Source organism: Thamnophis elegans, chromosome Z (assembly GCF_009769535.1).
Source record: "Thamnophis elegans isolate rThaEle1 chromosome Z, rThaEle1.pri, whole genome shotgun sequence".
In the NCBI taxonomy this organism is placed as follows: domain Eukaryota; kingdom Metazoa; phylum Chordata; class Lepidosauria; order Squamata; family Colubridae; genus Thamnophis; species Thamnophis elegans.
The window spans coordinates 112,853,993-112,871,336 of record NC_045558.1 but is presented as its reverse complement, the minus strand read 5'-3'; the positions used below and the strand labels follow the sequence as shown (position 1 = coordinate 112,871,336).

Here is a 17,344-nt window from a genome sequence, read left to right as displayed (position 1 = left end):
TTTAAAGGAACATTTGCAAATCAGGACATTGTTTTAATATTTTTGTTATTAATTTCAACTTCCATATTATTGTTCCTTATTTCTTATACTTTATTGGGAAAATTTCTGCAAATATAATTTTTTCCACTGATGATCGGTATTTATTTCTTCTACTATTTCAAAGTGATTTGTAAATAGAATAGAATAAATTTAAAAAATTCTAGAAATCAGAATATGGATAAAATGTTTCAAGTATGGTAAATATGTGATTAGATAAATGTAGAAAGATAATAACAGTTGATAATATATACTGGTGAATGGATCATCATATTTTGTTCTATTTGAAGCATTTTTTTAAATAAACGTGGCAGGGGAAAGATACTGCAAAAGCTCCATTCCCACTCCACTTGGTGCCAGCGATTCTCTGAACTACTCAAAATTTCCGCGACCGGTTCTCCAGAACCTGTCAGAACCTGCTAAATTTCACCCCTGCATCCAAGGATGTGTGAGGTCAATATATAAATCTTTAATCATCTATGAAAATTATTAGAAGACCTGGCCCTTTAATACATTCTCACTTTGTTAAACCACAGCAATTTTAGTGATAAAGAAATAGTGATATATTGCTATAGACCAACTAAGAAGAACAGTTCTTAGAAGAACTGAGAAATAAAAATATAATTTAAAGAATCCCTAAATTTTGAAAATACTGTTTTTAACTACTATATTTGTTAGATTGGACAATAGAAAGGCACACTCAGGCTAAAGGCAACAACAGCTCTTTATTGTAACAGAACTGTTAGGTAAGCTCCCCATTGGGAGAGCGAGTGCGTTCAGAGAAGCGTTGTGAGTGGTGTTGGAGAACACACAAACCAGCATACAGAGACACTGCAGTTTAAATAGGCTTTTATTTTAGTGAAAATAGAGGTATCAGAGTCCATCAAACAGTCCAAGTCATACATGGTTAAGACAGTCAGTCATCAATGTCTTTCAGTTAAGGGATAATCCAAATAACATAGTCCATAATCATACAAACAGTCCGCTACACAAAGTTTGCTAGCAGTTGCAAAACTTACAGTAGCTCACGCTGATCACTATACGGCCAGCTTCCAAAACACTCAGATCAGATCAGCATCTAACAGTGACTCTGGCTCCATCTTATGGCTGATTGAGGAAACAGCAACCAATCACAGCATGATTTAAAGAAATAGGTACAGCATTGTTATATGATTTATATATTGCCAACCCAACCGTTATATTATATTCCTAACAAGAACAAATATGTACAATCCAGCGAAGGTTGAGTCTGACAGCAGCCCTTTTATAGGGAACTGTCAGACCCTTCGACCAATGAGATTAAACCTCTATTCCCGCCAGTTACCTCTGGATGCCTAAGCGTGGAGTTGGAGAGGCGGCCACGGAGAATTTGGTTCTCAAATTCTGACCGTCCTCGAGCTCTATGAGATAAGAGCGAGGCCCGGTGATGTCTATCACTGTGGCAGGAATCCATAGAGTTTCCCTGGCATAGTTGTGGGCATAAACTGCATCCCCTATGCTAAAGTTCCAAATTTTGCTTGTGGAGTCGGGGTGATGTGGCAGAATAGTTTGGGTGTAGCCGGTCTAAGTGGGACCTTAGCTGGCGACCCATGAGAAGCTTGGAGGGGCTTCTCCCTGTAATGGCACTTGGCGTGATATGTTGAATTAGCAAATAGTAGTCAACCCGTGTTTGCCAATCTCCCGGGCCCAGCCTGGATAGGGCCTCTTTTGCAGATCTCACCATTCTCTCCGTCTGACCGTTGGCGGCTGGATGGAATGGCATGACCAGAGCATGTCTGATTCCCTGTGCTGCTAAGAAGGTCTCAAATTGCATGGCCGTGAATTGGGGCCCATTGTCAGAGACCAGGACGTCGGGCAGGCGGTGTGTGGAGAAAAGTTTCCGTAGTACCTTGATGGTCGCTTCTGCCGTAGTGGAGGTCATCAGGATTACCTCTAGCCATTTTGAGTAGGCGTCCACAACTACAAGGAATGTCTGGCCATGAACTGGGCCAGCAAAATCAATGTGTACCCTAGACCACGGTGCTTGAGGTTGCTCCCACTCCTTAGGAGGCGCCTCTGGGGAAGCTGGTCTGGACTCCTCGCACGGTGTGCAGGTAGCCACCCATTCTCTAAGGCTAAAAAAGAGGGGGGTTAGGAGTAGATAATTTCCATTGTTTTAATTAGGAAGTCTGGTATTCTTACACATTCAGTTAAAAGAAAAAAAGACATGACTTCTTAAAAGTCAGAGTGAGACATGGAAGTTATACCTGTGAACAAAACATATTTAATAGGCTAAAATATATTAAACACTTTAATAGAAATATTAGTGGAAGGCAATGTAAGGCTAATGCGTACCTCAAAATAGATGTTATTTTAAATCAACTGTGTGATGTTTATATTTGGTATAACTACTAGCATAAGTTTCTATCTTCTGAGGTTTATATTAATGCACATCAGGTTGGCCTTATTACTATGTGAGGTAAATATATTTCTTTCTCATGTCAATACAAAAATCTAAACCCTATATGAAAAAGTTAGTGGTTAAAACTTAGGTCTTTCCTGTCATTTTTGAAACATTGCAAAGCATACACTGGAGATTAGCAGGGGAATATGTGCAAAATGTCTTTTACAAGAGGATGAAGTATATACATTTGCTGATAATATAAAACTCATTTTATTTTCACATTCTTCATCAGCCATTCATATGAGTACAGTTAATATAATACAGTTTTGGAAAGATTTAAATTATACAGTGTATCAACAATTTTGACATGTCCGGTTAGTACATCCTGACTCCCGATTTTATTAATTAGATTTTAATCCTTATTTTTTTGTAATCAGAGGTCAAAGTATCATAGATAGGACTCTCTCTTCCTGTTTCTCCGTATAACAGTGCTAAGGTTAGGGAAAAAGAGAGTGACTCACCCAAAATTACCCAGCTTCTGTGCTTGAGTGTAGCTTAGACTAGATTTCCTGTTCCAAATTCAACATTTTAATTGCTGCACCACAGTGGCTCTCACTTCTATCTTGGTTTGCATTTTTTTTTTTAAAAGAAGGTCTGAGAATATCAGACAACAGGTCTGCCACTTCTAATAGTTCCAATGCCCCGGTTTATTTGCATTGTTTTAATAGATAGATCTGAGTTCTAGATAATATCTTTCTACTTGTTTCTGTAATGCATCAAGATTGAAATTCAGAGAAGCTATTTAAATCATTTCAGTCATGTACTGAATGCAGAAAATTTAAGTCCTGATCTTTAAAGTGATAATATATTTGACTCCTGGGAGACAAAAATGGCAGATAAAGGAACTGGTCATCAATATCAAAACAATGTTTTATAAAAATCTCATAAATGTGATTAAAAATGCATTTCTTGATTTTTTTTTTCAAGTGCTAAGTGAAATAGTGAAGCCTGTTAATGGAAAGCAATTTTATATAGTATATATAGAAGTATATATAGAAAGAAATTAATGTATCAACATTCATCTTTCAAAGAAAATGTATATATCTTCAAGTAGAGACTCATTTAAGTTTCTTCAGTCTCTGGTCCACTGTGAGAAAACCAACGCAATCTATTAGGTATGCTTAAGATTTCTGAAATTTTGTTTTACACAAAAATATTATCTGCAGATAGAAAAACTAGGTGTTTGGAATTGAAAAATGTCCTAACACTGAATACTATTTTCTAATAAGAAATAGTTGAAAGACAGCAAGCATTGCTTCTCTACAAAAGCAAATCTAAAGATTTTATTGTGAAAGGCTTTTTGACATTGATCTGACCCTATGGCACAATTAGATGCATTCTATATTATAATAATTTTATCAATACAAAATGATTTTTAAAAAAGAGAAGTCACAATCTATTTTTCTGATATCTGGAAATAATTAGATTGGTTCTAAATGATCAAAGCTATCCTTCCCAGGGTCCTGACAACGACTTCGTTAGCTTTTGTTTTATGGTTTAACTTTTTTATTAGTTTATTGAAGTAAAAAATACAAAGAAAAAAACATAGAATAGTAAGACGAGAGGAAGTGAACAAGTGGGAGTATAGTGTAACAGGAGAAAAAGAAAAGAAAAAAAGACCAACTTCTGACTCTCTTTGGCACAGTCGAAGGTAGCAACATTACAACCACAACTTTTTGCTATTACACAACAGTTTGTACAACATCTTTCTATAATTATAAGCCTGCCTAGTTTACAAAACAGAATCAAATTTCATTTTTTCCGCATTGCAAACACAAAATCTGGAAGCAATTTTGAACTAGAGACAAAATTAAATATAATCTATTATTTGGATAAAAGAATCATTTTAACCATCTCAGCTTCTCCTTGCTGTTGGGAATAAAATATAATTCATTCTCATATTTTTAAATCTACTCCATAATATTTTACCAACTTTAGAATATTATTTAGCATTACTTAAACAACCGGCAGACCTGCATATACATACATATTCATTTTATAAAAACAAAACTAATTAAAGCTTTCTATCAGTACATAAATATTTTTTTTAAAAAAATCCATGCTGATTAATCAAAATATATTTAAGTCACTTCCTCCAGCTTATCTTCATAGAATATTGTCTTTTTCTTCTCGGGAGAGTCTTTCAAGTCTCCTTTCCTGAAGAAGTTCTCAGCTTTATATCCATTAAAAAAAGTCCCAAAGCTGTTCTGTCAGGCCAGGGGTCAGCAACCTCTGGCTCTGGAGTTGCATGTGGCTCTTTCATCCCCCTCTCCAGTTCCCTGTCGCTGGTTGGCATCACAATTGATAGGGCATTTAGTTAGGACAGGTAGACGAAAAAGGATGCCGTGCTAGAAGGGGGCTCTATGGTGAGGAACCAGACTTCCAGGTAGCAGAGGAAAAAGGATGTCACGCTAGGAGGAGACTCTATGATGGGGGAACTGGATTCCAGTTGGCTCCAAAATTGAACAGGGCTGTGTGTGTTTCCGTTTATGACCTAGGTGACTCTTTTAGTATTTAAGGTTGCCAACCCCTGTGTTAGGCGTTGTAGGTTGGTCTGAAGCAAATCTTCCCATTTAAATTTTCCCTCCCTGAAATAGCTGTCATATCTTTTTTTCTTGAAGAATTCTCTGCCTTGTTAGTATTCATAAAACAAAAGTCCAAAACTTAACCTCTAAAAAATTGTGAATTCACTTGATACACTTGTTTCAGTTGCATTGGGAGGGTTGTCCCATCGTCATAAGAAGAGCTGAAGTCAGATTTATATTCTGAGGTTAGTTAGGTTGTTTGCATTACCCGATGTTTGTAAAGTTGACACAATAGTTTGATAATTTTCTACATTTTGTACACTTAGTTGTGTTTCTTGTTCTATTTTGATATCAACTATAGGATAAATATATTTTAGCTGATTCGCAAAATGATGAATCTTCTCCAATGACTGGTCAAGAATCAGTTTTATAACTGACACCAGCTCAGAATTAGGCATCCTCATAGCTCCCTCTAGCCATCAGAGACTGTTATTTATTTATTCGTTTAATTATTTATTTCTTTTCTCAGTCAATCCGAACCCTTAAATATCAGCAGATTTTAACCACCCACAACAAGAAAATACAGAGCAACCAGTTGTTTTAAAGGTAGTAGATTAAAGCCACAACTTTTATCCTTATATTTCAAACAAAAGAATATTCCATGCTTCCTTATTTTAGCTGCCTCTAGCAATCCTCTCCTCTCCTGGCCATGGCATTGGTGGATTTTGTTGATCTTCCCAATCTTATATCCATCTGCCAATCATTCTACTCTGAGCAGATCTTTCTTTCCCTCTCTTCCTCTCTCCCCCCCCCCCCCCACATCATTATTTTCCATCTCAGTGACAGAGTGTGCCTTATTTTCCATTATAAGGGTTTCTTGACAAATCACTTCTGGAGAGACTGTCACACTTTTGAACTGACCAAACCTTTTAGTATCAAACAAAACTTTCTTTCATAATTATTGTAACTTTCAACAATCCATTGGACTTTTCTATATCCTTTAGTCTAAGGGGTTGTATCATTTATTTTTATAAATGGGCTTTAAATAAAATGACTGTGAATTTCCCAAAGCAAATATAGGCCTTAAATTTATGTTGGAGGAAGAATTAAAGAGAGAAAGTAAAATGAAACAATTAAAAAGGGATTACGTAAAGTGTGAAAAAGAAAATCAAATATCTATTAAAAGCCTTTCAAAAGAACTTTTCTACTGGAACACTGCATTATATTCCCAATAGCAGAAAAATATCAGATATTTTAATGCCATTCTGGATAATTATTTATTATTATTATTTCCTTTTCCACAAAAGGATTCTGCCTGCATTATTGCTGACTCAATGCATTTTATTTTCCCAAATAACTATCTTTCTTGGCTGAGGAATTGCAGTCAAATTCTAAAAGAATCAGGCTAAAAGTTTTCCCATTCTAAAAAATGGGAAACAGAGAAAAGAGGAACTGATTATTAAGTCAGCAGGAAATATCCATTATTTCTGATCGTAAAAAGTATTATTCAAGGGTAGTGTGTGTTTGACATATGTAAATTTAGAAGTTTCATTGTAGGAAGCCATGGATTGTACCATTTGTTGTTAGAAACCAGAGTTTTTCAAACTTGACAAATTATGATGTGTGAATTTTATGTTGGCTAGATAATTCATTTAATTAACAGAAGTCTATTTTTCATACACGCACACATACACACACACACTGTTCCATATGGCATTTTTATTGCTAGAAATTGGGGGTTTGATTCTTCTTTTCTAGCCAGATAACATTTCTTGCAATTGCATTTTTGCCATTTGTAAAACAGAAAATGTCTTTTTTTTGCAGATACATGTACATATGACCTTTATAAAAAATATTTAGAACTGTGGCCGTTTGATTTAGATTAGTCAGGGGACACAAGAAAATACATGATCACTCACATGTTGTCTACAAAATATCCAATTAGCCACTAGATGGTGATGTGTCCAATATTTTTAGATGTTCAAAAGTAGAATGATTATAATTTAGGAGAGGGGGGGAGACTTTCTCTCTCTTTTCTTCGTACAGAGTGCTTGAGCAGGGGGATGGATTAGAAGACCTCCAAGGTCCCTTTTAACTCTGGTATTTTGTATCTGTATTCTGTATAAGACAGACACATATTTCATAACTGGCAAGGGATGTTATATATAATAGATATTTGTAAGTAGTTATGCAATTTCAGATTTTAAAATTTAAGGATTTTCTTGTGTGTGTGGTTATTAACAGGAGGTTCTGAATTATGTATATCATATCAGAAAATGGAATTAAAGCTAACAAGAATGACAGAAATTTTATTATCAGTAACTTTTTTATTCTTTTAATGAAAAAGATGAAGCTAGACGATTAAAACCATACAAACTAATAGAAAGTAAGGGAAAAAAGGTAAAAGAAATAAAGAAAAAATTAAGATACATTGGGGTATGTAGACCTAGGCTATTCTACTGAAAGTGGAAATACATTGAAGAGTTCATTGTGAATATAAAATGATCTAAGTTAATGTTAAATATGAAGAAAAAATGACTATAATGCTTAGTGAATTTACCAGTGATCCCAAAATAGGTAAAATGGTAGGTTTTTTTCCCTTTTGCTCAAAACTATGCTGGAGAAGTAAAGAAATTAATCCTAGGGATAATCAAAATATAAATTTAGACAAATCATTTTTCTACATGAAATATTTTCTATGGAAGTTGGATCTGATAGAATACCTTCCTACCTACAGACATACAGACCATTCTTGTATTTTGATCAGCACTTACTGAAAAAGTATTTTAGAAAAAAAAACTTGCTAAGAAAATACATAGAACATTCTTGAAAGAAGAAGGGCGGGGTAATGAAAAAACACTGATGAATTGGCAGAAATAATTGGCAGAAATAAAAGTTAGACTTGATGTAGAAATTTGGGAAGAGAAGAAGATGACTAATAGTGGCTTTGGTATCTTTGAAAATTAACTATTTCTCTGTTCCAGAACAAGATGTAGAAATCTCCCAGAGTTCACCAAAAGAGAAATGTATTGAATAATGTGCAAAAGTGGTCTGAGGAAGGACTATTCATTCATTCATTTAGTTTCTATCATCTATCATTTATCATATATCATCCATCATCTAACATCTAACATCTATCATCTATCAAACTTTATTTCTATCATCTCATTTCTTAATGCCCATCTTCCTCAAATAGATGTTTAATATATTAAAAAAGCAAGGAGACCTCACATATTCTCATCTAACTTCCTGCTCAGTGTTGACTATTTGCTTTTAGTGTCATCCCTTCAAATTGACGATTAGGAAATCAAAGGTACCAAATCAATACTACTTATATTGTAAAGTTATAGTAACAGAATCTTGCAAGCCTTAATGCAACTACCCTCTTCTTTTACCTTTATTTGAAGTAGAGAGGGATTTGTCTGAGATATTTCTGTATGTTACAGTTCTATTCCAGCCTCAGATTTCTTGATCTGACTGTTGCATTGGCAGCAGCTCTCCTCCACTCCCTCAAGGCTTCTTCTTTCCTTCTAAACGAGTCATTTATTCTCATGAATGTTTTTCCCTCAGCATACATTCATTTTTTCCTTTCAAGTGAGTCATTTATTCTCATGATTGCTTTATTTCAGCATACACTGCTTTTATGAGGTTCAGCATAGAATTTCCAAGTATAGTACATATTCATCAATCAATCATATATGTAAGTTAAGGCTATTTATTTTATCATAAGCTTTCTCTAAATCAACAAACATACAATACTGTGCTACAGTATTTCTTTCTCACATTCATACATTTCTCCATGAGAATGAGATGCATTTTATAATTTTGCTCAAAACAAATAAACATACCTCTACCAAGGCATAGAGAACCAGTTTGATATAGTGATTAAGACACTGAACTAGGAAGGTAGTTTTAGTTTTGCTTTAGACATGAAGCGAACCCAGGTGATATTCTGATGAAATTCTTTCTCATCCTAGAAAACAATAGAAAATCATTTTTGAAAAATGTTGCCAAGCAAACTGCATGGACTTATGCATTAAGACACCAGGAGTCAATATTCAAAGGCAAGCAGATGTGGGTATGTGGCTATATATACCCCAAAACAAGATATGGCAATAAAATACAAACATTTTATCCTGAATAACCCGAAAGATCCTCTCTTCCTGTTTTTTTTACATTATGTTGATTTACAATTCTGCAGGAGTTGTCTACACAGCAGCATTATCCATTTAAATTTACACAATGTTCATAGCTGATTTCCTGTTTCTTTTAAAAAATGCTGAATGCTGCAGAGATCCTAGTTTTGCCCAACATTTGTCAGTAACAAGAACACGAAAAGCACATAAGAATTGCTGATTCAAAATAATCTACTGTAAAAGGAAATATTATTGCATGAATGGGCATAGTCAGCAAATTAAAGAGCACGGGAAAAAGGTCAGCTCTAGATCAGTTGGTACATCTCTAGATGATTTGAAATCAAATGAAGTGAACTAAGGAATTTCAGTTGACAAGTATTTAATCCATGCAACAATAAAATCATTCCCTCCTATCTAAAATAGCATAGACATAAAGAAAAGATATAGGCATGCAACAAAAAACAGTAGCCTGATTTATGGTCTTTTGGTTCAAGCCTTTCTCAGGTATTTACTTTCTCTGCAAAGCAAGGCTTTTTCCTAAAACTGGAAGGCCAAAACTCATGAGTTTAAAAAACCTTGCTGTTGGTTAGAATTAAGATAATAATTATGCTTGGCTGGTGGACTCTTGGGATGGCAGGATGTAGTCTTCTTCAGTTATTCAATTTATAAGCTGCTCAGAATTGCTTCGGATATTGAGAGGGCAGGGAGGCAGGCAGGCAGACAATCCTTCCTTAGACCACATTTGCACATCCTTCAATACTTTTCTCTTTTGGTGAACCTTTACATCTTGTTCTGGAACAGAAAAATATTAAATATTCAAAGCTGCCAAAGCTACAACTAGTCATCTTCTTCTCTTCCCAATTTTTTTACATCAAGTCTAACTTTTATTTCTGCCAATCCATCAGTATTTTTTCATTACCCCACCCTTCTTCTTTCAAGAATGTTCTATGCATATTTTCTTAGCTAGTCCCCCTGCCCCCAAGATACTTTTCAGTAAGTGCTGATCAAAATAGAAGAATGGTCTGTATGTCTATAGGTAGGAAGGTATTATATCTGATCCAACTTCCATAGAAAATATTTCATCTAGAAAAAAGATATCGTTCATGGTTTGTCTAAATTTACCTTTTGATTCTTCCTAGGATTAATTTCTTTACTTCTCCAGCATAGTCCATCTCTAGTTTTGAGCAAAATGGAATTTTTTAAACCTATTTTGGGACCACTGGTGAATTCATTAAACATGATAGTCATTTTTTCTTCATATTTAACATTAACTTAGATCATTTTATATTCACAATGGACACTTCAATGTATTTCCACTTACAGTAGAATAGCCTAGGTCTCTACATATCCCAATGTATCTCTAATTTTGATTTATTTCTTTTACTTTTTTCTTTCTTACTTTCAATTAGTTTTTGAGCTTTTAATCATTTAGCTTCAACTTTTTCATTAAAACTATATAAAAAAATTACTGATAACAAAAGTTCACATTCCTTAATTCCATTTTCTGATATGATTTACATAATTCAGAACATCCTGTAAAGAACCACGTGTGCGTGCACGCACTCACATACATACACAAAAGAAAATTCTTAAATGTTCTTGTTTTCTTCCATATATATGAGTTATTTGATGTAACATTAGGCTGCCTTTCCTGAACCCAGCCTACTCATTTGTATTTTTTTCTCCATGTATAACTTTATTATTCTTCATAAGAATAGTTCAGCAGATCTTTGCTTCTCTAAGGAATTAATAGAATTCATTGATATTTTTTTCATCTGCCTTCTTTGCCATGGATACACACACTAATAATTTTAAGACTTAAGGCCAGACAGTTTTGTTTCATACCAGTCAATGTAATTAGCATGCTATCAATCTCTTCTCCTTGAATTTTAAGAAGTTCAATGGATATTCTATCTGTGTTCATTACTTTTTTATGTCACAGCAACCCTATCATTTCTCATATCTGCACAATGGCTCAGCAGTTAGATACTGAGCTTTCAGCCTCAGTTGAGAGCCTGGGTTTGAGATTTGAGCTCCGCACAACAGGATGAGCTCCCATTACGTGCCCCAGCTTCTGCCCACCTAGCAGTTCAAAAGAATGCAAATGCAAATAGATTAATAGGTACCATTTTGGGGGGCAGATAAAGGTGTTCCATACACTTTTGGCATTTAGCCATGCAGGCCACATGACCATGGAAACTGTCTTCAGACAATGCTGGCTCCCTCAATCAAGAAACAAAGAATGTTCTAGAGTCAGAAAATGACTGAGGGAAAGTTTTAATTTTACCTTTCCTCTATATTGTCTCTCAAAATATTTTGTCATTTTATAATTCCATTTGAAAGGAATGTTTTCTTCATTTCATATTTTTTTCTACTAAATTCCATCTATTACTACTCTTTAGTAATCCTATTAATCTTAAATACATTTCACATTTTCATGTTCTGTAAATGTTGATAGTTTCCCCTGTTGGTTACTTTTAATTTACATTTCTTTCACTGCTTTGACTTGCATGATTTTGAGAGTCTGTGTTCAGTCACCATATTTTCCTTTTGTGGCCCAAGACCTTCATCCTCCATCTTTCCCTAAACATAAAGGTGGCATATTCTGAAATCTACTTATATCTTTCTGCTTCAGAATATTAACAGAATAACACAATTGAAAGGGATTTTGGGGGTCTTCTAGTCCAACTCCTTGCTCAAGAACAAGACAAATAGTTGTCCGATCTCTTCTTAAAAATCTCCAGTGATGGAGCACCTACAACCTTGGAGGCAAGCCATTCCATTGATTAATTGTTCTCACTGTCAGGAAATTTCTCCTAAGTTCTAGATTACATCTCTTCTTAATAATTCTCCATCTTACTTTTTCTTGCCCTCAGGTAATTTGGAGAATAAGTTGATTCCTTCTTCTCTATGACAGCCCCCCAAGTAGTGGAAGATTGCTATCATGTCACACCTCGTCCTAGAGTAAACATTCCCAATTCCTGCAATCATTTAGCCTCCTGCCTCCTAAACATCTTGTAGTTTTTCTCTACACCCTTTGTAGAATCCCAACATTTTTTTTTTGCATCATGCTGGCCAAAACTGAATGCAGGATTCCAGTTCTAGTCTTACCAAGCAGAATAAGTGTGTTCTAATATTTCACATGATCTTGATGCTATCCCTCTATTGATATAATCTAGGGGTGCATTGTTGTTGTTGTTGTTTGCATCTTCATCACATTGCCTGCTCTTACTTAAATGATTGCTCCTTGGGACTCCTAGATCCCTCTCATAGTTACTGCTGTTGAGCCATATGCCATCTATTCCATAATTGTGTATCTGGGGTTTGTTTTAATTTTGCCTAAGCGTACAGCCTTATTTTTCTCAATGAATTGCATTTTGTTGGTGAGGGCCCAGTATTCAAATCTTCAAGATCTTTCTGGGTCTTCTCTTCTAAAGAATTGGCTATTCCCCTCACTTTGGTGCTTTCTGAAAATTTGATGACTTTCCCATTTATCCCCTCATCTAAATTGTTTATGAAGATGCTGAAATATACTAAGACTAAGACAGAACCCTGGGGTATGTAACTGCATCCTCTCTCCATGTAGACAAGATTCCACTGAAGACTACATGTTGAGGGTGGTTGGTCAGCTACTTATGAATCTATCTGATGCTGTCTATTCCATATTTTTCTATCTTACAAAGAAGTAGGTTGCAATCTACTTTGTCAAATGTCTTACCAAAGTCCAAGTGTACTATGTAAACAGCATATTGCTGATTAATTTAGTCATTTTGTCAAATAATGTGATGAGATTTTTCTGGAATGATCTGTTTTTGAAAACAAATCTGTTTGTTGGCTTTGTTTGTAATACCTTTTTTTTCTAAATGTTCATAGATCCATTTCTTGATTATATTTTCTAGGATCTGCCACAGGTATTGAAGTCATGCTGATCTGTAGTTTCCTGGGTCGACTTTTTCCTCTTTTTTTTTTTAATATGGGAACCATATCAACTTTTTTCAAGTCTTCTGTTATTTCCACTCTGCTTCAAGATCTTTAAAAGATATGGTTCAGTATTTGTAAGATCACATCTGCCAGCTCATTCAAAATTCTGAGATATTATCCATCTGGTCCTGGTGATTTGAACTGGTTCTGGTAAGGTATTGTCTTACCATTTTCTTATTTATTTTGACTTGTATTCCTAATCTGTCTTTTACGGTACCACTTTTGATAGGTTGGAATATTTTTATTTTATGTATATTGTTTTACCCTTCAGTTTATGCAATATCTCTTATTTCTTCCCTCAAATATCTTAAGCTTCCTGTCATATAAATTTGATCTATTGGACCTGTTTCTTACACTGAACTTCTACTGCAGTGTTTCTCAACCTTGGCAACTTGAAGATGTCCGGACTTCAACTCCCAGAATTCCCCAGCCAGCAAATGCGGACATCTTCAAGTTGCCAAGGTTGAGAAACACTGTTCTACTGTAATTATTTTCCAGGTCAAATTCTGTGACATATCTCCGCACTTAAATTACAAGTTTAACCTGTTTTCTCTGTTCCACAGTTTTATCTATTCTCTGCTTACTAAACAGTTTGCATTCTTGTCAGCTGTAAACTTAACATTTGCTTTGCAGAAAGATGAATTCTGCTTTGTAAAAAAAGTTTTTAAATCTAAACCGAGTGTTGGCAACCCATGGCTCGAGGCGGCATGCTGTTCTTTCATCCCCTGGTTGTGGCTCCATTGGCTAAACCCACCACTGGCTGGCCTGGCACCTTGCCCGCCCCTCCCAATCATTCTTCACTTGGCCTGAAAAGGTAAGGGCAGTAGCAAGGGATGGAGACTTGCTTCATATTCCAGACTAGGAGTGAAGTATATTTGCCTCATCTAATGGGCACTTCTTCCGGCCCTGGTTGGTGCTGCATGCACCTCAGTCGCTCAACCTGCTCTCTGTCCAGAGACACTGGCCCAATCCGGCTGCGGCCGATGCTCTGTGTCATAATGGGCTCTAGGAGGAGAAGGGAAGCTGTCTCCTCCATTGTGAAGTGCGCTAAATTTAACTCTGCTGCACAAGGCACTGTGAGCAGCACAGAAAAAACTGGGAACCACAAAACCTGGGTAGGTGTGTGGCGGGGAGGGTCATGTGACTGGATGGGAGTGATGTTGAGCTAGCCACACCCATCCATGTTTTGTGGCTCCCAGAGTTTTCTTTTCTTTGGAAAACAGGTCCAAATGGTTCTTTGAGTGTTTAAGGTTGCAGACCCCTGCCCTAAAATAAATGTCTTGGTTCTAGATTTTGACAAAAAGCTAAATCCATGGATCTAGCAATCTGTCAAAAACACTCATCAGTTGCAACCATGTGATTGGAGGGTAGTTTCCTAACAGACTGTGATGTTGAGAAAGGGAGAGAGTTGTAAAGTTGGTGGGTTAAGCCAGGGATGTTGATTTATATGTCTTGCCTTCCTAAAATGGGTAGCTAAATAGAACAATGGCTATTGTGACAGGATAGAGATCAACAGTAGGGAAAGCAAATATTACACTAGTTCAATTTTTTGCTAGTTCAAAAACAGATGAAGAGCACTAACTGAGTTACTGAGGAAAGCTCATAAATATGCCCTTTTAGAATACATTTGATATTTTATTTTTTTCCATACTCTAAATAATATAGTCATGATTTCATGTGGCCCATTCTTGTTCGCCTAAATTTGTTATTCTTACAACATTTAATTTTGCATGTTTTATTTCTACTCTAACTATTGCACATTCCTTAGTTCATCACCTCTTTTATATTCTTCCTTTCTAGACATGAATGAAAACGACTGTCTTTTCCCTCAGACATTAATTTCCCTAGTTATAAAAGCCCAGTTATTGGTATGCATTATAGAATTGGAAATATCAACATATATTACTCATAAAAGAGAATATTAGTGATCAAAGATTTTTCTTTTTTTCTTATATTATAGTATACATGCTATGTGCTAGGACTCAGAAACTATTTCAGCTTTAAATGGGAACAATGTGTTCTAAAGAGATGACTAGGCATATATTATCTGCCCAGTCCACGGCTTATTAGCCAACATTAGCACATAACCAAACTTTCTGGAAATAGAACTAAAAAGATCACCTCTAACTGGTGAATCTCAGAATGGACACCCTCTTGCATTAAGGTAGATGCACTGCTATAATTTCATTGGAATAGAATCAGGTCTTATGTTGTAATGCCAGGTACAACTCATATTCCAACCAAATCTAGTAAATGTGTTACAGTTTATAGGAGGACTTTAATCCACAGTTAGATAGAGTAACATACCCAATTTGTGAGCCTGATCCTTCAGTAAGAATGCAGTCCCACCAAAATTCTAAATTCATTTTCATCTACTCCTCCAGCAGTAGCACCTCTGTTGAATCTAAATTGTGCTTCAATTCACATAATGAACACATGGAGGGAAAGTTGTTAATGAAAGCCAGGTTATGCTCAAGCATTTGCACACATGCCTTTCATGTGATGACCTGGAGAACCAGATTTCTCATGTTGGGCAATTCTCTCTCTCATGTTTACAGTTGAAAGTTAGCTTTAGCAAACAGATACCTTTAGCCCAAGGGGAATTTCTGTTTGATCGTGCCGCTTCAAAATGTCAACACATCCAGGTCGAAGGCAATGTAGTTAGCAATGCACTTCTTCAATAAGTAATAGAGGCTGAATGAAATTTTGCTGTTAGATGGTGGGGATAGATGATAGAAAGGGTTATCAGCAATTAAATGTATGTCTGGGCTACTTCCCCCAAATGGAAGCAATAAATCTTTCTTTTATCTTCTTTTTTATGAAACTATCTCTTAATTTCCTATTTTTAATTACATGGTTAAGATATACACATACACCATCATAAAGTCAATGTGTTGATTTTTGCATCACAATGGGCACTTTTCATCATGCTTAAATTATCTTCCAACATTTCAATAGAGCTTAATATAGTACACAAAAAAGAAGATATCCTTTATCAATAAATTATGGGAATGAGCCAAGGTGGCGCAGTGGTTAAATGCAGCACTGCAGGCTACTGCTAGATCAGCAGTTCAGCGGTTCAAATCTCACCGGCTCAGGGTTGACTCAGTCTTCCATCCTTCCGAGGTGGGTAAAATGAGGACCCAGATTGTTGGGGGCAATATGCTGGCTCTCTGTAAACCGCTTAGAGAGGGCTGAAAGCCCTATGAAGTGGTATATAAGTCTACTGCTATTGCTATTGCTACACATTAGGCATAAACTCTTAACATTTATAGAGGATTGAACCAGTTTTTATGATGATAAGATGAACTCAGTGGAAACTGGCAGTATCTCATTGTCTGCCTATTTTAAAAAATAAACATTGGAACTGGTTAATATTTGAATGGGAGACCAACAGGAAATTGGAAGGGCACATCCTAGTATGAGAAGTTTTAAAAAATGTGGAAAAAGGCAATAGCAGATTATTTGTGTTTGTTGGCAAAAAAAAATTCTATATGAGTGTCTCCATGAAGACTAGGAATTGAGCTTGACTCTGAGAATTTACTTAGATCCAATAAAATCAATAAAACAAATTAATGAAAACAAAATTTAGTTCCAATCCCGTGTCAATGAAATGTTAGCACACACCCCATCTCTGAACAATCACATGATGAGCAAACATAAAGATGCTCCTTAGATTCTAATTTATGAATTGCCACAAGAACAGAATATAAATTACAAGAATATTCCACCAATATTTGAGAAATCCTTATTGAACCCTAGATAGAAAGATGATTTTTTTTGTTAAGATCAGGAATCAAATCTGAAGAGTAAAATAATGATGATATATTCAAAATATGAAAATGTGTATTGTGTTTATATGCATGTATATTCCTGAGTGATTATTAGAATAAAGAAAAATCTAAATTAAAATCAGTAGCACAAAATAAACCTCATAGTAAAAGTTTGATCTTTTTACAAAAATGTAAAAGAATGTATTTCATCTGTGTGTTTCTGAGTAACATTAAACAGCATTGGAAAACAGCAAAATCCATTTTATTCAAAGACTACTTGGTAGCACAAAATATAGGCATTATTAAAATAATTAAAAAAAAATATTTGTTTGGTAATGATGATTTTGGTGTCAGCACTTGTTGTGTCTTTTGGGGACAGTAATTAAAAATAAGAGACAACTAAACTGAGCAGGGCCGGTGTAAACCATCACCATAGAACACAAGGAGGAA

The 17,344-nt window shown here is 35.4% G+C and overlaps 1 long non-coding RNA gene across 1 annotated transcript; it reads right to left on the bottom strand.

Annotated features, from left to right (window-relative positions):
• Nucleotides 1-1,277: 1,277 nt before the first annotated feature.
• On the bottom strand, nt 1,278-15,580 carry LOC116520869. Its single transcript, XR_004256852.1, has 3 exons — nt 15,429-15,580; nt 8,853-9,932; nt 1,278-2,150 (listed from the first exon to the last, which is right to left on the bottom strand). It is a non-coding gene; the product is annotated as an uncharacterized LOC116520869 (long non-coding RNA).
• Between the last annotated feature and the right edge of the window lie 1,764 nt (nt 15,581-17,344).